Source organism: Rhinichthys klamathensis, unplaced genomic scaffold, assembly GCF_029890125.1.
Source record: "Rhinichthys klamathensis goyatoka isolate OS25496 unplaced genomic scaffold, OSU_Roscu_1.1 h1tg000115l_1, whole genome shotgun sequence".
In the NCBI taxonomy this organism is placed as follows: domain Eukaryota; kingdom Metazoa; phylum Chordata; class Actinopteri; order Cypriniformes; family Leuciscidae; genus Rhinichthys; species Rhinichthys klamathensis.
Genome location: NW_026606652.1, coordinates 2524083 through 2540242, shown reverse-complemented (window position 1 = coordinate 2540242; position 16160 = coordinate 2524083).

Sequence of the window (16160 nt, the reverse complement as noted above, 5' to 3'; positions counted from 1 at the left end):
CACACACACAGGTTCATCTGATATGTAATATTCTTTGCAGCAAAAAATAAATACTTTTTGATGTATACTTTACAATTTGAACCCAAAATGATTCGTTTTTAAAATGTTTTATCTGTGTTTTGAATAACAGCCCATTTTGCAGCAGTTTGTAATGAAGAAAATTAAATGAAGATGGATATAAGGATATCATGTTTAGGTAAGTTTGTTTTTGCATAAATGAAATGCTATATATCCAAGCCACTTTAGCATTCTCATTATCTTTCAGTCGGCTTCTCTCAAGAATCAACAGTAGTATGAAGGCGGCTATAATTGATGGAATACATGTATGCAAGGGACCAATCATGATTCAGTATGTAAATAGAAGTAAGAAATAAGGCTATTTGCAATTTAGGGCCAGATATACTAACAGCTTGCGCCAGTGCAAATACTCTTCTGGCGTTAAAGGTGCCTTGTGTAAAAAAATCAATTCAAAATCCACATATTCCATACCAGATGGGGGCAGTATACCTCCAGAAAGTTGGCCTACTCTAGTCTGTTTTTTAGTTTCGGGTTGTTAATCTTCTAAAACCGCCAAATCGTCCGCTTTGTCCCACCAAAGCCTATTTTGATCGGTGAGTGATGTAGAATAGAATGACTGCTGTGCTTGACAGGGCTTATAACGAGCAGAGAGAGAGAGAGAGTGCCCCGGCCGCGCGCGCGCACTCTCACGTCTTCAAACAACACGAGCGCTGGCCTCCTGCTCTCTCTCTCCCTCGCGCATATTAATCAAATCAATTGACACGATCGTAAGACCGCAGTTCATTTGGAGATTTTTAGAGATTAGAGACTCAATGAACAACATCTCAACACTAAATTATAAAGGCCGGTCTCATATAGGCGCGATTGACATCAGGTTCAAGTACGCCCACAAGCCGTGCGAGTTATTCGTGTATTGGAGTTTGGCTGGTGGTTATGTATGTTGCCCGCATACCGCCTCCCATGGCCGAAACTGGTATTATGACACCGGCCGGGCCGGGGCTAGTAATTTAGCATGCTAATTCAGGTTTATATCTCGGCAGCACTATAACTTGTCATTTTTTTAATGACATCATTGCATTTATTTCTTCTCATTCTTTTGATACGTGTAGCTCATTTGTTGGATATTTTTACCTCAATTTTTACATATGGCACCTTTAAAGGGGTCATGACATTTGCCAAATTTGCCTTGATCTTTTGGTATTTAAGAGGTCTTTGTACCATTAAAACCTCCTGCAAGTTTCATAGCTTAAGACGTCCTACCCATTATAAACGAACCATTTATTTAATCAAGCTCTAAATACAGCTCGTTCTAGATCCTTTTAACTTAGTGACATCACGAAGTGACGTACCAGTCGTTTGCATATGACCACCTCCAGCGCAAGACAACTTCGCCTCATTTGACATCATCGCATGCGTTGACGTGCAGCGAGGGGGTCTGTTTACAAGATGACTGCGATGCCACGCAGATGTGCTGTTCCTGGCTGTGGACAAACAACATGTTTGAATGCTGCCGAACGATCCAGATTCCAGACGTAAGGGAAAGCAGTTGGATGCAGTTTATTTGCAGCATATGCAGCCCGCCAAAGCCTTATTTGTTCGGTGAGTGATGTAGATGAGTGTGACAGGGCGCATGTTATTGAAAGAACGACGAGAGAGAGAGAGAGAGAGAGAGAGAGAGAGAGAGAGAGAGAGAGAGAGAGAGAGAGAGAGAGAGAGAGAGAGAGAGAGAGAGAGAGAGAGAGAGAGAGAGAGAGCCCCGGCCGCGCACGCGCCTTCAAACTGTCTTGCTCTCCCTCGCGCATATGAATCAAAATCAATTGAGAATTGACACGATGGTAAAAGATCGGAAGACCGAAGTTTCACGTGGCGGAGCATTGTGTAGCCTACATGGCATAAGCAGCACTGACGTTAGCCAATCATAACAATGGGCGTTAACACTGAACTCTTAAAGGGGAAACACCTCCAAAACAGACTGTTTGAATCAGAGGTGGAGAAACAGGGTGGGAAAAGGTCATAAATCACTACATTTTTAAAGTTTTTTTGTACGAAACACTATAGTAATACTATAATTGCACATAAAGGAACATAATAAAACAAAACAAAAAACCATGTCATGACCCCTTTAAAAAAACTACTGTCAGGAATTGACTAAAGACACGCATTTACAATTAATGCTGAAAAGGCTTGGACACATGCAGTTATTTTTATGGCTGACCTTATTGCATATGCATTTATAGGAGTTTCCCTTTTAGACGCAAAATTTATGGGAGGAGAGTATTTAAATAAATCACGCAATGTGATTTACTAAGGTTTGCGCTAGTCAATTTACTGGTATTTGCACCATTATTTACCCCCCAAAAAAAGCATTTCTTAAACCAGATGCTAATTTGCGCTGCTCTTGGTAGATTGTGTTGGTCATTATGGAAATGATCCGGCTGTGTCTGTTCTTTAATTTGCGCGTCGTCAGAAGATCATGCGGAGAACTTTCCACTTTCCAAAATTAAAAATAGACAGAAGGCCTAAGACTGACATTATCTACGAAACAAAGTTTTGAGTGAGCTCTGTACATTAAACGGTTTGGGCTGAATTATTTGCATATTAAAACATACAGTTTGGGGTTTAGAAAAAAAACCTCACCAAGATTTTTAAACGCAGAGACAGGATGCTCATCTGAAAGCAATACATCTATTGTGTCTATCTGGCGCCAATAGATCTTCATGTAAGTGATAGAGAATAATATTGGAGTCTTTAATGATGGGTGGTGTCCACTACAATGGCTGGCAGCATTTCTGCACCAATAAATCGTCTGAGGTCATTCTGTTCTCTGTTCTACAATAGCTTATATTGACTCTCCTAACTGTTAATGTTAGACCATTAATATCTAATGGCATTAAATATTTTGCATAAAAATGGCAAGATATGCATTCATTTTACAAAAGTATATGAAATATAAGAAAAGTACACTTTTTTATGTTTTATTTTGACACAATTTCTAAATGTGAATGGAAACAATTCAGCAGTTTTTGTTCATTGTCATGAGCCATTACAGGAAAACATTTTCAACCCACATGACTTCAAGCAATAGCTGAGGAAGTTATGCAGTGGTTTCACGTTTGATCTTTACTTTTGAATTAAAGAAAAACAATAACGCTTCAACTTCTCTCTTATAATTGGGTTTGGCTGCTTTTCCTAAACAAAGAAGCTGTGCACTTATAATGCTAAACAGAGTGATGTCAAATATGGATGCACTTAACTACCTCATGATAGCCTGTTTCTGTGAATAGTCTGTGTGCGAGCTGCTTTCAGAGACCTAATTTTTAAAGATATGTTCTTAACGGCTCCAAGTTTATGACAGGATGCCGAAATCTTGCTTTGGCAATATGTGAAATAAGCTGTCAAAAACAAATGGAGAATAAATTGAAATGACTGAATTGGCCACAATGTTGTTTCAAACCTCTTCCTATTAGAGCTCCCAGTGTGACCTGTTAATTTAGTACAATTACTAATTATAAAAACATCAGAAAGACGATAAACCAGTTCTTCATTTGATCAATTGTTCAAGACCTCTGTTGTCATATAAAAAATGCAGTTGTCCATGGCTTAGTTGGCATTCTCAGTCCAATTATACTTACATTTAGATAACCCGAGTGCGCATGGAAAACATCAATGTCGCATTAAAGACTTTTGTTTTGTCCACTTCATTGTCTTTAAAGATTGTTCCAGGTTTATGCGATTTGAAAACCTTTTTAGTGCGTTATTTCCCTAACCAGTTAACAAACTAAAGGACTCAAGAATAAAACAGACTTTCCCACATTAGCTTTATCTGAAAGTTCATTCAAAGGATGTTCCTTCAGTCTGTCAGAACAGAATGCAGTTCATTTATTTGAGATATTGTTGATGTGGGAGAGAGAGGAGTGCTTTATCAAAGAAGGTGTACAGATATTAATGAGAGAATGACAGATTTATATGTGTGGGTTTGCTTATGCATGGCACTGCCAAAGACAATTTTATTTATTTTTTAAACGCATTAGTTCATTTTTATGTGCAAGATCTTTGACTGTCAGATCCATTTCATTCAATGCTTTTCATTTTATATGTTAGTATTTGTGTTTGTTTTATAACACTTTACAATAAGGTTTCATTTGTTTACATTAGTTAACATGAACTCAAAAGATATTTTAAGATCCAAAGTTGTATTTTGTAGTTAATGCACTGTGAACTAACATAAACATGAAAATTTGTATTAACTAACATTCACAAATGTTTTATGTGCTCATTGTTAGTTCCCTTTCAAGGGAACTTCGAGCTGCGTCAAACGCTGCGGGGAACGCCCCTGCGTTGTGCGTCATGAAGCACGTATGGAATCAGCCCAATGGAGAGATGAAACGTCATAGGCGGGTGACGTCATCGACCAGGAAACTATAAAGCACCCCAAAAACACAAGCGCATTAGCTTCTGTGCTTTCAGTCGCGCTACATGTGAATCTGTCCCTGTGTGATATTGTCTGTCTTTACATACCCTGCACCACACAAACAATTTATCCTTATATTGAAAGAGAGATATGGCGGACGAACAACAGTTTAAGAAGTGTGTTCCTCCCTGCTCGCGTTATCTAACGGGCGGGGATACACACGATCTTTGCGTTGTTTGTTTAGGAGTGCAGCATGCCCAGTCAGCTCTCGAGGGGGCTGACTGTGAGCATTGCGAGCGTCTGCCGTTAAGGACGCTGCTCCCGCCGAGCGCTCTTTGAGGAGAGCGGTTCGGTGCGCGCTCCCCGCGGTTCGGGTCCCGCTTCTGCCGAGGCAGAGCGGCGGCGCTTATCGTGGGGATCGCAGATGGATCTCACAGCGGGGTTTGAGACGGGCTCTGCCTTATCTCTCCCTTCACCTGTGAGATCCAGTGCCTCAGTCCCGGGTTCGGAAGCACGCGCTGCGGTTTCTTCCGCTCGGGCTGAGGCACCAATGCTGCAGCTATCCAGTTCTGAGGAGCTGGATGTTGTTAGTGTTGAGGGAGATGTGGAGGATTCGCCACCCCACACTCCCGAAAGTGATGAGCTTATGGAGGTTTTAACAAGAGCTGTTGAAAAACTCAATATTGAATGGCCAGTGACTAGACAGGAGTCTGTTTCTAAATCAAAGTTGGATGAGAGATTTTTGCCGTCACGTGTGCAGCCTCCACGCCGGTGCCTGCCGTTTTTCCATGATCTCCACACCGAGGTGTCGAAATCGTGGAGAAAACCGGTGTCATATAGAGTGTTTAGTCCCCAGACTTCAACTTATGCAAATATTATGGGAGCTAAGGCTCATGGTTATGGTGCTTTGCCTCGTGTGGAAGAGACGCTTGCGAGCCATCTCTCCCCCGAAGCAGCATCATCTTTTAAGGCACCGGCATTACCCACCAAGCCTTTAAGAAACACCTCGGCTTTGGTGGGTAAAGCGTATTCGGCAGCAGGTCAGGCTGCGTCATGCCTGCATACTATGTCAATCTTGCAGGCATACCAGGCTGATCTGCTAAGGGACGTGAGTGAGAGTGAGGAGGTCAGTACTGACGTAGTTCGCGAACTGCGTCAGGCTGCTGATTTATCCCTGCGTGCCACCAGAGAATCGGCCAAGCTAGTGGGTCGTTCTATGGCAGCTCTGGTGGCCGCAGAAAGACATTTGTGGTTGAATCAAACCAATATTAAAGAGAAAGAAAAGGCTTTTCTTTTAGATGCTCCTCTCTCTCCCCTGGGTTTGTTTGGTGATGCTGTAAATTCAGTTATCGATAAATTCCAGGAAGAAAAGAAACAAACTGCAGCTTTTAAAAAGTTTCTTCCCCTGAAAGTTCACGTCCCTGGGGCTGCTGGGCGGGAGCAGCCCCGGCCGTCTACGAGCTTATCACATAGAGCGCAGCAGAGGCAGAGTGTCGCGTCTCGTGCTCCCCCTGCTGGACAGTGGGCTCAGCCGCGACACTCTCAGCCGAAGCCTTCTAGCAATAGAACTGATCTGAGGACAGTTAAATTGGCTAAGAAGGCTTCGGCTAAGAAGAAGTCCTGACGCCAAGGCGTTCAGGATACTGAGGGTGGTCCCCACCGAGGCAGAAAGGTGTTCACCTCTTTTTACGGTGCCCATTCCTCCTCGGTGCCCTCAGGGGCTCGTTCTGCCAACCCCGCCTTTATGCCGGGGCACAGACGATCCCAGCGAGCGCTTTCCCGAGGGACACTCGCTCCCTCTGAGGAGGGTCTCAGAGCGGTCAAACCAGTTGTTCCCTGCCGGTGCGCCGTTACAGGGCGCTGCGTTTGCTGCTCAAGTTACACCAGAGGCCAGTCTCGAGAGACTGGTACCCTTAGTAGAATTTCTGGCAGAGTGGAAAAGCCTTCCAAAAATATCTCATTGGGTCCTGCAGACAGTAGAAAAGGGTTATGCTATCCAGTTCAGGTGTCGTCCACCAAAATTCAGAGGGGTTCTGCACACAGTGGTGGGCCCCGAGCAGGCTCTGGTAATGGAACAAGAGGTGAAAACGCTCCTTCAAAAGGAGGCTATAGAACGGGTCCCTCCTCCCAGTTTGGAGTCAGGTTATTACAGCCGATATTTCATCGTTCCAAAGAAGGATGGGGGGTTGCGTCCAATTTTAGACCTGCGCCTTTTGAATCGCTCGGTAGGGAAGCTAAAATTCAAGATGCTCACTATCAAGCAGATCGTGTCTCAAATCAGATCCGAGGACTGGTTTGTCACGATAGATCTGAAGGACGCGTACTTCCACGTTTCCATCCTTCCACAACACAGGAAGTTCCTGAGGTTCGCCTTCGGGGGCGAGGCGTACCAGTACAGGGTTCTTCCGTTTGGCCTAGCTTTATCTCCCCGCACTTTCACGAAATGCATGGATGCAGCACTAGTGCCTCTGAGGCTTCAGGGCATTCGTATTCTCAATTACATCGACGATTGGTTGATTTTAGCTCAGACGGAGCAGATGGCGGTTCGGCATCGAGATGTCGTCCTCGCTCATATCAGAAAGTTGGGGTTGAGGCTGAACGCAAAGAAAAGTGTATTATCTCCTTCCCAGAAGACTACTTTTCTGGGTGTCGTTTGGGATTCGGTCTCGATGCGGGCGCGACTCTCTCCGACCCGCATCGCTTCGATTCTCTCAGCTGTGAAACAAGTAAAGCTAGGCCAGCTACTCACTGTGAAGCAGTTTCAGAGACTGTTGGGTCTGATGGCAGCAGCGTCCAACGTTATACCTTGCGGCCTGTTGTACATGAGACCGCTACAGTGGTGGCTCAGGACCAAGGGATTCTCCCCGAGGGGAAATCCGCTCCGCACGTTCAAAGTCACGCGGCGCTGCCTTCGTGCTCTGGTCATGTGGAGAGAAACTTGGTTCCTATCCAAAGGTCCTGTGCTGGGGGCTCTTTGTCATCGCATAACGCTAACGACGGATGCTTCCCTCACAGGGTGGGGGGCGGTCATGAGTGGTCGCCCAGCCCAAGGTCTGTGGCAGGATCATCATCTATCGTGGCATATAAATTGTCTAGAGATGTGGGCTGTGTTTCAGGCTCTGAAATACTTCCTAACAGACCTGAGAGGCCATCATGTGTTAGTTCAATCAGACAACACGTCGGTGGTCTCTTATATAAATCATCAGGGGGGCCTGCGGTCTCGCCGGCTTTGCAAGTTGGCCCGTCAGATCCTCCTGTGGTCCCAAGGGAAGCTACTATCTCTGAGAGCAATGTATCTTCCTGGGTATTTGAATGTGGTAGCAGACTCCCTGTCGAGGCAGGGGCCGAGGCCAGGGGAATGGAGACTCCAACCCGAGGTGGTGGAGCTCCTTTGGTTGAGTTTCGGTCGCGCCGAGGTGGACCTATTCGCTTCCAAGGAGACCACGCATTGTCATCTGTGGTTCTCCATCAGTCATCCAGCCCCCCTGGGGTTGGATGCTATGGTGCAGCCGTGGCCGAGGTCACGTCTGTACGCCTTTCCCCCGATTGCTCTGTTACCAGGAGTTCTGGAGAGGGTCCGCCGGGACGGGGTCAGTCTACTACTAGTAGCCCCGTTCTGGCCGGCCCGAGTATGGTTTGCGGACCTGATTTCTCTCCTGGACGGTTCTCCTTTGGAGCTCCCGGTCAGGAGGGATCTACTCTCCCAGGCGGGCGGCACGATACTTCACCCCCGCTCAGAATTGTGGAAACTGTGGGCTTGGCCTCTGAGGGGGCCCAGCTCATAGACTCCGGTCTCTCAACCGAGGTTGTTGAGACCATTCTTAACTCCAGAGCTCCATCCACGAGGAAGCTTTATGCCTTGAAGTGGAAACTTTTCACTTCTTGGTGTGGAGAACACCTGCAGGACCCAGTTAACTGGCCAGCGGGTGCAGTGCTGGAATTCCTGCAGGAGCGCTTCTCCACAGGGTTATCCCCCTCCACACTAAAGGTGTATGTGGCGGCACTAGCTGCTTACCACGTCCCTTTCAGTGGAGTTTCTCTTGGGAGACACCCGCTTATAACCCGTTTCCTCCGTGGCACTTTGAGGCTGAGGCCAGCAGTTCGTAGGAGGGTGCCGACTTGGGATCTGGCCATTGTATTAGAAGGTCTTTCCCTAGCTCCTTTTGAACCTATCGAAGAAGTTCCCGAGAAGTTTCTCACTTTTAAGACTATCTTTTTACTTGCTATCTCTTCACTAAAAAGAATCGGAGATTTGCAGGCTCTGTCGGTTTCACCCTCGTGCCTGGAATTCTCGCCTGGCATGGTTAAAGCTTTTCTGCATCCTAGACCAGGTTACGTTCCTAAGGTCCCTACTAATATCGTTAGACCTACGGTTCTGCAGGCTTTCTGTCCTCCTCCATTTATGTCATCGGACCAGGAGAAACTTAATTCACTCTGCCCTGTTAGGGCATTAGACGCTTATGTCCACAGAGCTGCCCTGTGGAGGAAATCAGAACAACTTTTTGTATGTTTCGGGCCACCCAGGAAAGGGTGTCCTGCGTCTAAACAGAGAATGAGCAAGTGGGTGGTCGAGGCTATCTCACTTGCTTATGAGTCGGCTGGCCAGCCTTCACCTTTGGCTGTCCGAGCTCACTCTACCAGGAGTATGGCTGCTTCAAAAGCTCTTTTGTCGGGGGTTTCCCTGAGTGATGTTTGTGATGCGGCTGGATGGTCTTCACCGCATACTTTTATTAAGTTCTATGACCTAGACTTAAGCTCTACCCCTGGGGCACAGGTGCTCTCGTCCTCTGTGCGCTAGTTCTCACATGGCGGTCATTTGGTCCTATGGCGACGTGGGTATTCGCGTTCCCGCAGCGTTTGACGCAGCTCGAAGTTCCCTTGAAAGGGAACGTCTCGGTTACGTATGTAACCCTAGTTCCCTGATAGGGAACGAGACGCTGCGTCGCTCCGCCATACTCCCGGCACTCCCGTTAGCGCTTCCTTCAAGCCTATCAGAAGCTAATGCGCTTGTGTTTTTGGGGTGCTTTATAGTTTCCTGGTCGATGACGTCACCCGCCTATGACGTTTCATCTCTCCATTGGGCTGATTCCATATGTGCTTCATGACGCACAACGCAGGGGCGTTCCCGCAGCGTTTGACGCAGCGTCTCGTTCCTTATCAGGGAACTAGGGTTACATACGTAACCGAGACGTTTGTGTTACTTAAATGCATTAACTAATGTTGAAAAATGAGACCTTTTTGTAAAGTGTTTCCATTTTATATAGGGTAAATTCGGGTTGATTGGGACACATTTTGCTATCGAGATGACTTGGAAAAAGTGTCCTAATCAACCCGAATTCACCCCGTTTTTTATTGGTTATGCAATTGTTAATTGTTCCATTTGATCATTCTTCAAACATTAAGGGAATGTTACTTTTGAATGTTCTCTGAACACTCCAAAACAAGTAGTAAAATGTAAAAAACATTAGACGAACGTCCAACTAAAACGCTTCAGAAAAAAACACTGCATGAGCTATGTATAAATAATGTTTTTGTAATACGTTTTTGAAAACATGAAGACCAAAGGAAGAAGCTGTTGTCTGCGGGGACATGAGCGGTGAACGGACGCTGACGGCCTGGAGCTCACATCTGTGAAAGCGTCTAAACTAATTGTAAAATAGAAGCTATGTTTATACACTACCGTTCAAAAGTTTGGGGTCAGTGAGAATTTTATTTTTATTTTTTGGAGGAAAGAAATCAATACTTTTATTTATCAAGGAATAATTAATTTGATCGAAAGTGACAGTAAAGACTTTTATAATGTTACAAAAGTCTTTTGAACTTCCTATTCATCAAAGAATCCTAAAAAAAAAAAAAAAAAACTGTACAACTGACAGACCAACAACTGTTTCAACATTGATAATAATAATAAATGTTTCTTGAGCATCAAATCCTCATATTATACTGATTTGTGAAGGATCATTTGACACTGAAGACACTGACACTGGTGATGCTAAAAATTCAGCTTTGATCACAGGAATAAATTACACTTTACTATATATTCACACAGAAAACAGCTGATTTACACTGGAATAATATTTAATACTATAACTGATTTTTGTTGTATTTTTAATCAAATAAGCGCAGCCATGGTTAGCAGAAGAGAATTCTTTTAATAGTATTTAAAATCGTACCGACCCTAAACTTTTGAACGGTAGTGTATATGAGTCACATATTTGTTCTCGCCTAAAAAACTCTTAAAACTACATTAGTGACAACCACATTGGTATTTGTAAATATATATATATATATATGGTGGATTTGCTCATCCACCATGACAGTCACCACAAGCAGAGTGATACAAACGGTGAAACGGTTCCAGTGCTGATACTGTGTGAATATCGCACAGCTGGAAAAAGCTCTCAGCCAATCAGATTCAGGAACCAAAAAGAACTGTTTTGTGTGTGTGTATATATATATGCCTATACACATGGGCAAAAAAATAGGCCTACACTGTGTTTTTTTTTTTTACTTTATTTTTATTTATATGTCTAGGTTTAAGGATATTTTTTTACTGAAAATGAAGACAAAAATACTAATTAAGAAAATTATGAGTGGTTTAACAGGTTAGATCGTAAGTCACAGGAAGCTCCAAGAGTTCAAGGCCTTCACTTCAGTTATTGTTCACATTAATCATATGGTGTCCTAAACTATGGTCAGTGAACGCGGAAGGCAGCTGTGAGACGTTTCTCATAACTGAAGTCATTTGATTGTGTGACCTCTGCCACAAAATATTTTTAAGACTCTCGCTTTTAGATTCTCTCCACCAACAAACAGTTCTGTCAGTTCTAACACAGTCCTGTTCTGATATTTTAGCTTTATACTGCATGCAACGCTTTGGAGAGAACTCTGAGAACCGTCTGAACTCTCTGAAGTCTGGATGCTGGGTTACATTGATAAAATGATCGCCTGACGGCCAAACGGAACACTGGATCAGGCTGTTTTCCTTGCTTTTCCTGCAGACAGTGACTGACACTGAAATTAGGAACAGATGGACGCAGCTGCTGAACTTGACATGTGGGAAGTCAGAACAAAGACATATCCATGAGAGAGAGAGAGAGAGAGAGAGAGAGAGAGAGAGAGAGAGAGAGAGAGAGAGAGAGAGAGAGAGAGAGAGAGAGAGAGAGAGAGAGAGAGAGAGAGAGAGAGAGAGAGAGAGAGAGAGAGAGAGAGAGAGAGAGAGAGAGCGTGCGTGCGTGCGTGCGTGCGTGCGTGCGTGCGTGCGTGCGTGTGTGTGTGTTAATGACACATAGACTACCAGACTTTAAAGAGATAATTCTTTTTAAAATATTTTCTGAGGTCCACTGATGTTTAATGCATAAAAAATAAAACATTTTTTCATTTTCTACCCAAACGCTTTTACACTTTACCTTTAGAGTTTGATGTGGAACACAAAAGAAGACAAACGATATTGGACCCTATTGACTTTCATTGTATGGAATGGTTTACAATGATGTGAGCGTGAGTAAATTATGGCAGAATTTTCATTTTTGGATGAACGAACCCTTTAAGTTTCCATTATTTCCAGGTTTAAATGGGGAAAAAATCCAGACTTTCAATGTGGTCTCTGAATTTTGGACCCCACTGTAAGAGAAAACAGTCAGACCCTTAGATTCTTTATTGCTCTTTTCAAATAATATCATGTTAGTTTAGGGTGGTTTTACATTGAGCAGTGTGAGGTTAGGCCATCCAGTTCCCAGAGTTCAAGACTCTCACTAGACTTACAATGAAAATTTCTGTTCTTCTTATTCATATTGTCCATATGGTGAGGGAAACAGTACGGTCGGTCAGAGTATGCGGAAGGCAGCTGCGGGATGTTTCTTGTAACTGAAGTCATTTGATTGTGTGACCTTTGCCAGAAAATATTTTTTAAACTTGTCAGATTCTCTCCAACAACATACAAGTTTCCTTTCAAGGGAACTCGCGCTGCGTCGAGACGCTGTGGGAACGCCTCTGCATGATTGCGTTGTGAAGCACAGAATTACATAGGCGTGACGGAACTACATAGGCTGGTGACGTCATCGACCAGGAAACTATAAGCGGCGGCTCAAGTCGTAAGGTTCGTAAATGGATCTGGCAGAGGGGTTCGAGACGGGCTTTGCCCTTTCTTTGCCTACACTTATACCCATTATACAGCCATTATACATCAAATATCCCCATTATCATCATTTCAAAAATCACATGCACACACCAGACAAGTTTTATTCTAACATCTCTCTTTCCAGACCTCCACACCGAGGTGTCAAGGTTGTGGAATAGACCGGTTTCATACTGTGTGTTTAGCCGACAGACATCTACATACTCTAACATCCATGGGCTTAAACAGCACGGTTATGGATCGATGCCCAGGGCTGAAGAGATGCTCTCCCCTGAGTCAGCATTGTCCCTTAAAGCACCGGCATTACCCACCAAGCCTCTTAGTTACATCGGCTTTGGTGGGTAAAGCGTATTCGGCGGCAGGTCAGGCACTGGACACCCCGCTTTCTCCTGATGGCCTTTTCGGTGATGCAGTAAATTCAGTTACCGAGAGGTTTCAGGAAGCCAAAAAGCAGGCGGAGTCGCTCCAGAAATTCCTTCCGTGCTGAGCTCATGTCTCTCTGGCTGCTGGGCAGGAGCCCCAGTCGTCTACCATCTCCTCACATAGGGAGCAGCAAAAGCAGAGCGTCGCGTCCCGTGCTCCACCACAGAAAGACTGGGAGGCGGCGCGACACACTCAGTCAAAGTCCTCGACGGGCAAGGTGGATCTGAGGACAGTTATTTTACATATTTTATGGTGCCCGTCTCCCCTCTGTGCCCTCAGGGGGCCTGTGACAGAGCTCTCTGTCACCGGCCGGGAGAGCACTTGCACTCCCATCCCCATCTAATACTTTACACGTTATGTTTTACATTTTCAGCTGTATAGCCTTTCCCTCGGGTGCACACTTGGGTTTGTGCTACTGGTAGTTTTGCATACATGCATACACAGCCATTATACATCAAATATCCCTGCTATCATCATTTCAAAAATCACATGCACACACCAGACAAGTTTTATTCTAACATCTTTATTTACTTATCTGTATATTTGTTAGTTGGTGTCTTTTTTCATGCTATGAAGTGTCTAGCGTGTGGCATCTTCGTAAATGCATCAAACGTAGCTTGCCCGTGCTGCGCATGTGTGAGTCATCCACCGGCTAGACGGTTTTTAGTGTTTATGTTTGGGGAGGGGGAAGTGGGGGAAATGTCTTATATATTTTTTATATTTTTACTATGTATATTTCATATTATTAATGAAGTAGAATGTATACATGGTATTAAACAAGACAAAGTTGTAAAATGGATACTTACCTTGTACTTACCTTGATGGTTTCACCCCAATAGGCTGGGCCTTTAATATATAAGGGCAGCTCTTTCTCACAAGGTGGTGGAGGTGTGGAAGATAAGGAGTGCAATTTAAAGTGCAATTGGGGACTATTGAAATCCTTTTTAGTAGAAGGAAATTCAGCCAAGAGCTCGGTGTAAATATATAAATTTTTTATTATTATTATTTGTTTGTTTATTTCATTTTTGTACACTTTGGGACGGTTTGGACTGAAAATAAATAATCCTTGCACTGAAGTGCTATTGTGGCTGAGCCATAATTCTTGTGCCGAGAGACTTTTACCAACACGCCTCTTCACAGGGCCATTCTACCAACCTCACCAACCTTACTGGGACGCAGAGGTTCCCAGCAAGTTGCTCGCTCCCTCCGAGGGGCTCTAGAGCAGTCAAGCCAGTTGGTCCCTGCCGGTTCTCCGCTTCTGGGCACTGTGCTTGCTGTTCAAAATACAGCAGAGGCCAGTCATCCAACAACACATAGGTGGTCTCTTACATAAACCATCAGGGGGGTCTGCGGTCGCGCCCCTTATACAAGCTGGCTCACCAGATCCTCCTGTGGGCCCAAGGGAAACTGCTCTCTATCGGGGCAGTTTACATCCTGGGGTATCTTAATCAGGGAGCAGACATCCTTTTGAGGCAGGGGCCGAGGCCCGGGGAATGGAGACTCCACCCCGAGGTGGTGGAGCTCCTATAGGAGAACTTCGGTCAAGCAGAAGTAGATCTGTTCGCACCTCTACGACACACTATGGTTCTTTCTCAGTCTTTCAGCTCCTCTTGGGCTGGATGTCTACGCTATCTGTACACTTTTACCCCAATCACTCTACTCCCGGGAATTCTGGAGAGAGTTCGCCGGGACGGGGTCCGTCTTCTAATAGTAGCCCAGTGGGTGCAGTTCTGGAGTTTCTGCCAGAGCCATGATTCTCCGCAGGGTTATCCCCCTCCACAATAAAGGTGTACGTGGCGGCCTGCTTACCACACTCCTTTATGTGGTGTGTCTTTGGGGAGACCAAAGTACCCCCTAGTAACCCGTTTCCTTCGTGGCACCTTGAGACTTAGATCTGCAGTCCACGAGGGTGCCGACCAGGGATTTGGCCATAGTTTTGGAAGGCCTTTCCTTGGCTCCCTTCGAGCCTATTGAGGAGGTTCCTAAAAACTCTAAAAACTGTCCTTCTTCTCACTATCTCGTCTCTCAAAAATATTGGAGATATACAAACCCTCTCGGTTTCTCCCTCGTGCCTTGAATTTGCATCTGGTATGGTAAAGGCTTTTCTTCACCTTAGACCTGGCTGTTCCTAAGGGTTCTACTAATACTGAAAGACCTATCGTACTGCAGGCCTTATGTCCTCCTCCCTTCCGGATGTCAGACCAAGAGAAACTAAATCTGCTCTGCCCAGTTAGGGCTTTAGATGCTTATGGTAAATGGTAAATGGACTGCATTTATATAGCGCTTTCACAGACCCAATGGCCACCAAAGCGCTTTACAATTTGCCTCACATTCACCCATTCACTCACTCATTCATACACTGACGTATGAATGTCCACAGAGCTGTCCTGTGGAGAAAGTCTGAACAACTGTTCGTTTGCTTTTGGTCACCCAGGAAGGGGTCCCGGGCATCTAAGCAGAGGATTAGTCGGCCGGTCGGCCGGTCAGCCTTCACCTTTGGCTGTACGGGCCCACTCTACTAGGAGTATGGCTGTTTCCAAAGCATTACTGTCAGGAGTTTCCCTCCGAGATGTTTGTGATACGGCAGGATGGTCCTCGCCGCACACATTCGTGAGGTTCTATGACCTTGACCTTGGCTCCACTCCAGGGGCACAGGTGCTTTCATCTTAGTGTGCACAAAGATTTCACACGGACGGACACTTGCTCATATATGGCGCGTAGGTTTAGCGTTCCCACAGCGTTTCGATGTAGTGTGAGTTCCCTTGAAAGGGAACTTCTTGGTAACGTTTGTAAACTTAGTTCCCTGAAGAGGGAACGAGACCCTGCATCGCCCTCCCATACTCCCGGCATGCCCGTGATCGACTTGCTTCAGGTCTATCAGAGAGTATGCTTTATAGTTTTCTGGTCGATGACGTCACCCGCCTATGACGTTCCGTAACGCCATTGGACTGATTTCATACGTGCTTCAAGACGCAATCACGCAGAGGCGTTCCCACACCGTTTTGACGCAGCGTCTCGTTCCCTATTCAGGAAATTAAGGTTACGTTTGTAACCGAGACGTTTTACTTGTCAGGTCTAATTCCAATTCTATGAGAAAGGGAGAAAACATACTGAACTTTAAAAAGAAGCTGTAACGATGCAAAATATAATTTAAATAATAATAAAAATAAA